The 11,196-nt window shown below is 40.0% G+C and overlaps 1 long non-coding RNA gene across 1 annotated transcript; it reads left to right on the top strand.

The window, feature by feature from the left end:
• Nucleotides 1-3,554: 3,554 nt before the first annotated feature.
• On the top strand, nucleotides 3,555-5,435 carry LOC120571100. Its single transcript, XR_005641191.1, has 2 exons — nucleotides 3,555-4,605; nucleotides 5,091-5,435. It is a non-coding gene; the product is annotated as an uncharacterized LOC120571100 (long non-coding RNA).
• Nucleotides 5,436-11,196: the final 5,761 nt, after the last annotated feature.

Genomic DNA, 11,196 nt, shown 5'->3' with positions numbered 1-11,196 from the left:
GGCTTTTGTATCCTCAAGGTGTTTAGAAATAAGATGCGAAATGCAGAGGATGGCATCTCCAGTACTGCGTTCATGTTTATAGGCAAATTGCCACGTGTCCAACACTGGCTCAACCTCTGCCTTAAGCTGGGACACTACAATTTTCTCAAGGCATTTCATTAAGATAGGGGTCAAAGCTATGGGGCGAAAGTCATTATTCACTGAGGCGGAGGGCTTTTTAGGAACTGGTGTTACAATGGATTTCTTCCATGAAGCTGGAACAGTGTGCGTGTCCAGAGACAGTTGGAATATGGGACACCATGCTGGTGTTAGTTCCTCTGCACAGTTTTTGAGCAGAAAAGCTGGTAGTCCATCTGGGCCTGTTGACTTGTTGGTGCACACCTTTTTAAAGAGGCGCTGAACGCTGGGTGGATCCACTTCCAGCCAGCGGGGGTGATCGTTATCAGGCAAAGATTGCCACAGACTATCCAGCTCCTGGGAGAAATTTTCTGACTCAAACCTCAGGAAAAAGTAATTCAGCTCATTTGCCCTTTGTAATTCATCCACTTCGATAATTGTTTTTTTTTGGAGGGTTCATGTTAGTGACTGATTTCATAGTAGCCCACAGTTTTTTAGTATTTGATGTTTGTATACTTTTTTTCTGTGGTTTGTCTATGTTGTTCTTTTGTATTTCTGAGAAGCTGTTTGAGCTCTGAGATAGAAGACATTATATTGTGTGGCAGGAAAAAGTACACTCTTATTTTAAATATTTTATTAGGTATTGTTTTGTCTTGTAATGTCTGTCATATAATCAATTCTAATCAAGAAATCAGACAAATGTAACCACCCGATATTTTATGGGGCCCACACATATTTTTACTTCTTTCAAAGTAATGTATGTTTAGCAAAATTCACTATTAATCATGTATCAACATGGGATTTTATTTGATTCAGGAAATGCAGGTTGAAAGCTATCTTTAGTTTAAACAAGGGAGATGTGATGGAGGTAGCATAGGGAAGTTAGCCTAGCAAGGTGTTTCCTGTCAGAGAGAGGAGCAGTTTTCTCTTTGAAGCAAAGCTGAGATGGACATATTATGATCTGTATAAAACCATAAAAACTCACTTTGTCACGGGCCGTAAACTGTGTCGAAGCTCGCTGAGAGGAGAGCCTCCTGATGCAGCTTGGTTGATGTTCTTGGAGGGAATGAAGAGGAACAGTTATATCCAGCGGCAGCGGGTCAGCGGACCGCTAACGTTAGACCCAGCCCCCTAAACCTTGAAGTGTCCCTCCCAGCCATGTTCTGATGGCCCCTGGCCCTCCTGGTGGTCCTAAGCTGCACATGCTGTGTGAAAGGAAGAGTTAATACTGTACCTGTGGGGGTGGGCTCTGCAGGCTGAGATAACCAGTAGTCTCTCCCCGACTCCCCGGTTGCAGGGGGAAGTCCACACTGTGGCAAATAAGCAGATGACGATGTTTTCCAAGGTCGATGGTAAGGTGAATTATTGGATTAATGGGTTTGGTAATTCAGCCCCCTCCTGCCTAGCTCCTACAGACTGTTGCTCAACAATAGGGTGAGTATCAGGTGCCCTAGTCTCATCAAGGCCCTTTCTTCAAACATATAATCCCATCCTGTCTGATTTAAGGCGGGCGGACAATGCTGACGGTTTCCTTACGTGATCCTTATAGATTTGTAGCATACTGTGCTATGTGCAGATAGCTAGGAGTTGTAATGGATTGCCTGTGGCCGACAAAACTCATTTCATAGTTTCTAAGGTAGGGAGGATGTTGTAACTGCCACTTTGGACATGTTGATTTTGGTAAGGCCCCACTGTATGTTAAACTAAGCTCCATCCTGAGATCCAGGGAAAACTTCACTTCTGGCTCGAAGGACCAAATATTGAAGAGGTGTTCACTTAGGACTGTATCGCCGATGGTTACATATAAGGATGTACTGCTTGGGGAAAGAAATAACACAGATTGCCCCATTAAGTTGCTATAAAAACAGACGTAGGAGAATGTCAACATTGTCCACATACTACAGTCTTACAACTAGAAAGGTACAGCTCAACTAGATTTAGCATGAGGAAGTAACATTAAGTAACTGACTGGACAACCAGTATTTCTTTATAACAATCACAGTCCAGGTGATAAGATACAGTTCCACAACATTTCTCTGTATGTGTTTCCTGCAGATGTTGAGCAGCTGTTGGTGGTTAAAGAAGAGGTTCCCCTTATTTTTGTATAAGCGGGTTCCAGGTGTCCATTGTCAGGTATTAATGGACGATGGCTAGGCGTGAACCGTCTGACGCGTACATATGTACATATTTATTATTGTGCTGCTGTTTCATTATTGCTGTTATAATAACAGTGTTACTTGTTGATGTGCTGCTGTTTTTATTATGGCTTTGTTTTATATACAATTTAGTGTATTACGTGTAATGATCAGTAGTGTAATGTAACTATGTACATTTACTCCAGTACTGTACTTAAGTCCAAATGTTGAGGTACTTGTACTTTTGGCATTGACAGAACTCTTTGGATCATTTCTAAAATGTGAGGATTTTTCCACATTCAGTATGTTTACTTTAACACTTTAAGTACATTTTCTTGACTATATTTACAGACATTTACTTAAGTAAGATGTTCAATGCATTACTTGTAACATAGCACTTTTACAGTGTGGTATTAGTACTTTTAGGGCTCTGAATACTTCTTCCACCACTGATGATGTGATTTTTGCCTCAGTAAAACATGGTGTTCTGCACTGATGCAGATGCTGTACCCAACCTGTTGGTTAATAAAGCTAAAAGTGATTACCAGCTTACAGTTGAAATGTGTGGTATTCTGTTGCTTTGCTGTTTATAATTACATTTCCGTTGTAGTTGTTTTGGGGCTGTGGAGGCAGAGGGTTATATCTGGTATTTTTTCCACTTACAACTGTGTTGATGTTAGTTTTGGTTGTAGTGCCAGTGTTTCTTGATCAAAATTAAAGGGCTGATTCTAAACACTGGGCCTTATTCTTGTTTGTATTTGTGTTTTGTTTTGTAATGTTCAATTTTTCATTTTACCTATGTGGTGTGGTAACTTTCTTACTGTTGTGGTCCACCACTTGAAGGAATGTAAAGAAAATACTAGTGTTGGCTGTCTCAATGTGTGTATATGCAGAGGTGTCAAGTAACGAAGTACAAATACTTCGTTACCTTACTTAAGTAGAAATTTTGGGTATCTATACTTTACTGGAGTAATTATTTTACAGGATACTTTTTATTTCTGCTCCTTACATTTTCACGCAATTATCTGTACTTTCTACTCCTTACATTTTAAAAATAGCCTCGTTACTCTCATTTCTGTTCGGCTTGTTTTCATTCCGGCTTGTCATCGTTCAAAAAAAAAAAAAAAAAAAAAAAAAAAAACTATCCAGATCGCTCCATCCGGAGAGAGTGAATGTGATTGTGGTTGGATGAGAAGTATAAACATATACCATTCCGACACCCTATTGGTTTGTATGGTGCTAAAACAGTATCATAAGTATTTGTAACTTGTGAAACACAATGCACAAATAAATGCAGAGGGATCCGTATCTGTAAGGGCAATGCACAAATAAATGCAGAGCTATTTGTATCTATAAAGGTGTATCTGTGTCCATGACTCTTATTTGTAACTCATATTTCATCATTTGTAAAAATGTAAATATACGTGTAAATCTCCTTCTACGTGTGTGGGTACTTTTGAGACTGTTTTTCCGCGCCGTTTGTGGCCAGAAGATATTCGTAACTCAGGTGATGATCCCAGCACTCTCCACTAGATGGCGGTGTTAAGTGACGATCCCAGCACTCTCCACTAGATGGCGGTGTTAAGTGATGATCCCAGCACTCTCCACTAGATGTTAAGTGACGATCCCAGCACTCTCCACTAGATGGCGGTGTTAAGTGACGATCCCAGCACTCTCCACTAGATGGCGGTGTTAAGTGACGATCCCAGCACTCTCCACTAGATGGTCGTGTTAAGTGACGATCCCAGCACTCTCCACTAGATGGCGGTGTTAAGTGATGATCCCAGCACTCTCCACTAGATGGCGGTGTTAAGTGATGATCCCAGCACTCTCCACTAGATGGTCGTGTTAAGTGACGATCCCAGCACTCTCCACTAGATGGCGGTGTTAAGTGACGATCCCAGCACTCTCCACTAGATGGCGGTGTTAAGTGACGATCCCAGCACTCTCCACTAGATGGTGGTGTTAAGTGACGATCCCAGCACTCTCCACTAGATGGTCGTGTTAAGTGACGATCCCAGCACTCTCCAGTAGATGGTCGTGTTAAGTGACGATCCCAGCACTCTCCAGTAGATGGTCGTGTTAAGTGACGATCCCAGCACTCTCCAGTAGATGGTCGTGTTAAGTGATGATCCCAGCACTCTCCACTAGATGGTCGTGTTAAGTGATGATCCCAGCACTCTCCACTAGATGGCGGTGTTAAGTGATGATCCCAGCACTCTCCAGTAGATGGCAGTAATGCAACACTTATGGATGCCAACTGCTGTTAAACCACATGAAGAAGCCTTGTTAAATGTTTCAGAGAGACGGTTGGCACCATAGACATAATAGAATCTACTTGATGTTCCTCCAGGTAAGTTGATATTATTAGGACTTTGTCATCAGATAAATTACATTTATGTTTTCAGCATCATTGTTGCAGTGCATTTACAATTTCCTTTGTGTTGTTATGGTGGAAGTTTGCTACTTTTTAGAGTGTGCTAAAGGCAAATAGCGATGCTAACTTAACTAGCTCGTTAAAGTCAGGAATTTGAAGTCTGAAATATTAAGCGCTGCTTAATCTGTTAGTGGGTCCAGTTTGAAAGCTAGTGAATATATTTGGTAGGCCTATCATATGAAACTAGATGATCTAAGGAATCAATCGATGATGTAAGTTAAACTATAAAGAATTTAAATTTAACATTTGCTCGACATATTGTAACCATGTTATTAGTACAGTAATTGCAACACACTGGGTTAAATACATGCTTCTCCTGTAAGACAAAATGTATGTGCAGTTGTACACTCTGACAAAAAATGATAGCAACATTTAATCACTAAATCTGCCATGTTTTACAGATCTGACTGATCAGATGCTGACCTGGACACCTGTTTGATGAGGTTTACCTGGACCCACAAGACTCTCCTCACAGTATAAAGGTATTGTGGGACAGGTGCCATAATTCTTCTGCCAAGTGATGATGGTCTGAAGACAACACAGCAGCATCAGGACAGATTCAGTATCCACAGGATGACTTCTGTGACCTGAGAGCCTACATTACCAGCTGACACATCCTCAGTAGAAAATAAACCCTTTAGTCTGGGTGAGGACATGATCTGGACTGTTATCTGCTACTCTGTGCATTATGTATACACACTTTATATTTACATTTCATTGACTATGAATAAAGTGCTTTATTTCTATGCAGGGTTTGGTCATTTTTAAGTTCAGTAGTAAGGCTCCTTAAGTGTTATATAACATGTTTTTTTTTTCACAAAGACGTTTAAACAGGTGATGTCTGATTTAATGCATGTAGAAGGGTCAAACACTAAGTCCTTTTAACATCCTGACTATAAAAATGTAATCCTTTAAGACAGGTAATAGTGACAGTAAGCAACACAAAACATTTAACAGTTATATACTTTATTGTTTTGACAGATGACAATATTAATAAAACTAAAGTATTTTGGAAAGGGTATTAAATCTAATCTGCAGCTTGAAAAACATTTCACAGCATAAATATAACGGACGGATAAAAACTTCAAGTGAAATTTGATTAGTTACTTTGTGAAACAAGAGTCCCTTTCACACAGCCTGATCAATATCTATGGACAGTACAGTCCTTACAGTAGCAGTTGATACTTTAGTTACTGAGCAGTTGAGAAGTATGACACCTGTGGAGCAATAACTTCCTCCTGATGGTTTCTGATACTTTGAGGAGAGTCTGGTGGGTCCAAGTACACCTCATCAGTGGTCAGTCAGATCAGTAAAACACAGCAGATTCAGTGTTAGATTGAACTAGGCTATCATTTTTTATCACGATGTACAACTGCACATACATTTGGTCTTGAATAAAGGAGCAGTGTTGTGAAGGTGCTAGTTCTGGGTTTATCACCAGGTTCACTCAGGTATGTCAGCCAGAACACCACTTAAGGCAAATATTCCAGAGTTTGAAATGAAGAGCTGAGAGATGGTTCTTATTCTGTTTATTTCTTCCTTTTTCTTGTTTGAGTTTGACTGTGTGTGCTTCCTATAAAGAGAGAAACATAATACAAATGAATAAAGGAAACATACTGTTTGTATACACTCATTCCACCTTAAGCAGTAATAACATTACCAAACATAATATAAACAATAGTCGGAATATGGCTATATATCTCAAACTCCAATTCAACTGCTTATTATATGGGATTCTCAGACATTTTCGCCAATCTGTTAAGTTATTGCTAACATAGACAACACTTTGTGTTATGAATGATACGCTTTAAAGCCTCCAACAACAAAACGGCTGGATGCTTTTATTTTGAAAATCTAGCAAAGCCTCGCTAGATAAGCCTTGATAGCGGTACAGAAAACAATATGTAACACCACTTACTTCTTATTGTACTCAACGTGGATATAATTAACACAATGGTTGTGTAGTGTAGCAACCATTGACATATATATATATAAGGTACATCCACATCAAATAGCAGAAATAACAGCTGGTTTAATGAAGAAATACAATATCACGATGCAGCAGATAGCCTATACTTACTATTTTCATTTACGCACACTCTGAAGAAAAGGTACTGCTCACAACTACAATCCAACTGACCGACTAACTGTATCATACTTATTACCTGTCACGTCAGCTGGCTATAATATAGCTACCAGCACACACTTGGCCACCCTGTTAACAGCAATGGATAAACGGGAGTAAACGTGAAACATAAAACACAATATGATCAACTGTACTAAATAATAGCAACACTAACATAACTTAGCGCTTAATAATATTTCAGACTGCCATACAAAGACCAAGCAAGCCCATGTTACAAGCCTGACTTTAACTAGCTAGCTAGCTAAGTTAACATCGCTGATTAAGCTGTACAAGAACGTGAATGTTAGCACACTCTAAAAAGTAGCGAACTGTCACTGCCGCCATAACAACACAAAGCGAATTGTAAATCCACTGCAACAATGATGCTGAAAACATGAATGTAGTTTATCTGCTGACAAAGTCCTAATAATGTCAACTTACCTGGAGGAACATCCATTGACATATATAGCAACAACATCAAGTAGATTTTGCGAACAGTGTAGCTAGGCTTCTTCACAGCGGTTGGAATCCATAAGAGTTGCATTACCGCCATCTAGTGGAGAGTGCTGGGATCGTCACCTGAGTTACGAATATCTTCTGACCACAAACGGCGCGGAAAAACAGTCTCAAAAGTACCCACACACATAGAAGGAGATTTACACGTATATTTACATTGAAAAATACTAAGTTCTTTTACAAATGATGAAATACGAATTACAAATAAGAGTCACGGACACAGATACACCTTTATAGATACGGATCCCTCTGCATTTATTTGTGCATTGTGTTTCACAAGTTACAAATACTTATGATACTGTTTTAGCACCATAGGTTTGTACGCGATCAATCGCACCCGGTGCTAATACGGCACCGGTGCCTTAACGACCGTTATCTACCGGACAGAATAGCAACGCGGATTTCGGTGCCTTATTTAGGTGCCACTTAAATGACTGCGCTTCTCTCTGATGCTCCGAAAACTGACGTTAGAGTGAACTGAAACATCGCAGCACGGGACGCTAGTTAACACTACAGTTGGCAGCAGCTAACGTTAGCCTAGCGTTAGCTAGCAGCTGGAGTGAACACGGTTAAAATTCTGAGAGCTAAACGGTGTAAAAGTGTGTCTGTATTTCACTGGAGAGGATTCTAACACCAGACTGTAGCTGCCCTTGTCTGAAAAACACAGAAGAGATGTGTCACCTTTTTCAGCCCTTCTGAGTCTGCAGGTATGATTTTAATATAACCTTAGCTATTATAGTCATTATGGCCTTTAGAAAAATGTTTTTTGTGGAAGTGGGGTTTTGTCCCTCACGTTTTGTTGCGTTTTGTGCTTGTCCTGGGCATTACATCAGGGGTCTTCAACGTTTTTTAAGCCAAGGACCCCTTAACTTAAAGTGAGATGTAGCAGGGACCCCTACTACATAATGAAATTAAGTTGCATATTAAACTGGGCCTAGCCAATAACTGTTAGGGCAACTTGAAGCCTTCTTACATACCCTTTTGGTTGCATAGGCTAAAATATTAATTGTTGGCGTGATTTTATAAATCATATTTGAATGTTACATATGTGGCACAGTAAATCTAGGATTAACTGTATCTGTGGGCTGATATCTTAGTGACTACCTAACCTATAGGCCAGTAAGCCTATCATCAGTGGGAATTTATATTTGCTAATAATATATTGGAATTATGTTAAGGCATTTTCTTTTTTTTTTCTTTTTAAAGACTCAAAAATTTACAATAATTTGGAGGCCCCCCTGCAATGACTCTGAGGACCTCCTGTTGAAGATCTCTGCCTTACATTACTTTTACTTTTATAATTTAAGTAGTTTTGAAACCAGTACTTTTACACTTTTACTTAAGTAAAAAGCTTGAGTTGATACTTCAACTTCTACAAAAGTATTTTCAAACCCTAGTATCTATACTTCTACTTGAGTAATGAATGTGAATACTTTTGACACCTCTGTGTATATGCCAGTTCACCGTATTTGCGTGTGGACCATGTATGGCACTAAATACATTTTTCCAGTAAAACACAATGATTAAGGGTTAAGGGCTCACACAAAGAGCAGCCTAGGGACCCCTGACCACCTTAATCTGCTACTGGCCATGAGATGCACCTCCTGTTGGGTGAGAACACAATAACAAACCCTGATTGGTTGGGTCTGTCACTACCCAATGTGAGTCGAGTGCAGATGTGAGTTGCGCATGCGTAACGTTGCAACATGGCAGTAATTTATTATTTAGAGTAAGGCATCACATTTTTACAGCATGTTAGTCCTAGATTAGAGGCTCATAACGAGAGACATCTGTAATGTCACAATAAACATGGACCTACAAAAAGAAGTTGGTTCACTGATGGCTACAAGTTAGCAATCAAACACAACAAAGGCTGTCACTTGAATGGCGTTTTGAGCTAATGTTAGCAATTAAATAATCATAGATGGCTAAAATGTTTTTGAAATGATTTCCATCTTCTGTTATTGTTTGTAATAAGAAAAGTTTATTATTTTATGGATTTCACAAATTTCAGTATTGACACAGACTCACATCTGCACTCGACATCGGGTAGTGACAGGGTCCATTCACAGTGTTTCCTGCTTTATGAAGGTGAAGTTAATGTTCACCTTCAAATAACAAAATCGGATGAAATTACACTGCAAGACCAAACTTCTGTTTGACACTTCAAAAGGAAAGGTAAACAAACTACCATCATCTTTAATTTGGTTTTTTTTTTTTTTTCTCAGACCTCTGAAGATTTAATAAGGTATTTTTCTTTCTTCAAAAGTGTGTTTTAATCATTTATATTCCTGCGTGTTTTCCTGTGGAAATCTGGAACACTTCCGGACTTTTATTTTGAAGCTCAGCAACTAATCCGTCCCGGAAGCTGTAGTCTTCACTGCGGCTGACTTCACACTTCGAACAAGATGGCGTCTAGCAGAAAGGCGTGTTAGCAGAGTGTCTTTGTTGTGTTGAGAAAGAGGTAAAATGTGTAAAGTCCAGATGCTGAGAGCGTTGGTGGAGCAGCGACTAACTGCGGCTGCTGAAGAGATATTTGGGCTGTTTGAAAGAACGATAGCAGAGTACGAGGAGGAACTTTGTCGTTCAAAAGAGGAGAACGAGCGACAACGGGAGCTACTGGACGCTGTTTACAACCCTCAGCTTCGGCTACACAGAGCAGGTTTGGTCATTAAACCTTCAGTTGATCTTTCTCTCCTTCCTGAGATCTCTTCTCTCAGCAACGATATGACGATAGGACGTATGGAAATAAGCATTTGTTCATAAGATCTATTGTAATCTTCGCTCTTCAAAAGGCCTTCGCCAAACCCACCAGACTCCATGTAAATAATCAGGACTTTTATTATCGTAAAACACACTGCATTCAAAGTGGACAGAATCACAATAAAACTATCAAAAGAGGTCTTGGTTTGTTTTTCCACTGTTCCAACAATCACCACTCTGGTTTGGTTGAAATTAACTCTTAATTAATCGATTTACATGTGTAAATGTGCTGGCTCTGTACACGCTAAAAGTCCTGATTATTTACATGGAGTCTGGTGGGTTTGGTGATGGTGATGTCGGGGCTGTTTTCTAGATAAACAAAGATTCTTATTTAATAGGTATTCCCTTAGGACTGTATAGGTGATTGTTACATAGTAGTGATGTTAACCTTGGAACACAACAGCACAGTATTGTAACCTGTGTGTGTGTGTACGTTACTCTGTGTGTGTCTCTTAGTGTGTGTGTGTGTGTGTGTACACGTCTCTGTCTGTGTCTGTGTGTGTATGTCTCTGTATGTATGTATTTGTGTGTGTGTGTGTGTGTGTGTGTGAGAGAGAGAGAGAGAGAGAGTGTCTCTCTGTGTGCGTGTGTATGTCTCTGTATGTATGTGTGTGTCTCTGTGCGTGTGTCTGTCATCTTAACCGGTACTTAGACGTAGTCATATTTTAAAATCTCCAGTTAGCTTGTAGCACTGACTTCATGTACTTTTCTGGGGGAAACCCTGCAATCTCTAAGCTTTAGCTGACATTAACTTCTGTCTGTGTTTCAGCTTTGCCTCCAGACGACAAAAGCCAGATTGTTATTAAAGAGGAGCAGCAGGAGTGTAGCTCTAGTGTGGACCAGCAGGAGCCAGAGCCCCCCCCACACATTAAAGAGGAACAGGAGGAACTGTGGAGCAGTCAGGAGGGAGAGCAGCTTCAAGGGCTGGAGGAGGCTGATATCACCAAGTTCCCATTCACTCCTGACCCTGTGAAGAGTGAAGATGATGAAGAGGAAGGTAGGAACAACAATTTTTTGTCAGCATCGTTTTGAGACAGGATGTTCCTAATTTTGGCAATGTTACGAAGATGAAAAAAGGCTGTTCAGGAAATTTGTGTTTGGTA

The sequence above is a fragment of the Perca fluviatilis genome, chromosome 13 (assembly GCF_010015445.1).
Source record: "Perca fluviatilis chromosome 13, GENO_Pfluv_1.0, whole genome shotgun sequence".
In the NCBI taxonomy this organism is placed as follows: domain Eukaryota; kingdom Metazoa; phylum Chordata; class Actinopteri; order Perciformes; family Percidae; genus Perca; species Perca fluviatilis.
Note: the sequence above shows the minus strand (reverse complement) of the source record. Positions and strands in the feature narration are given on the sequence as shown.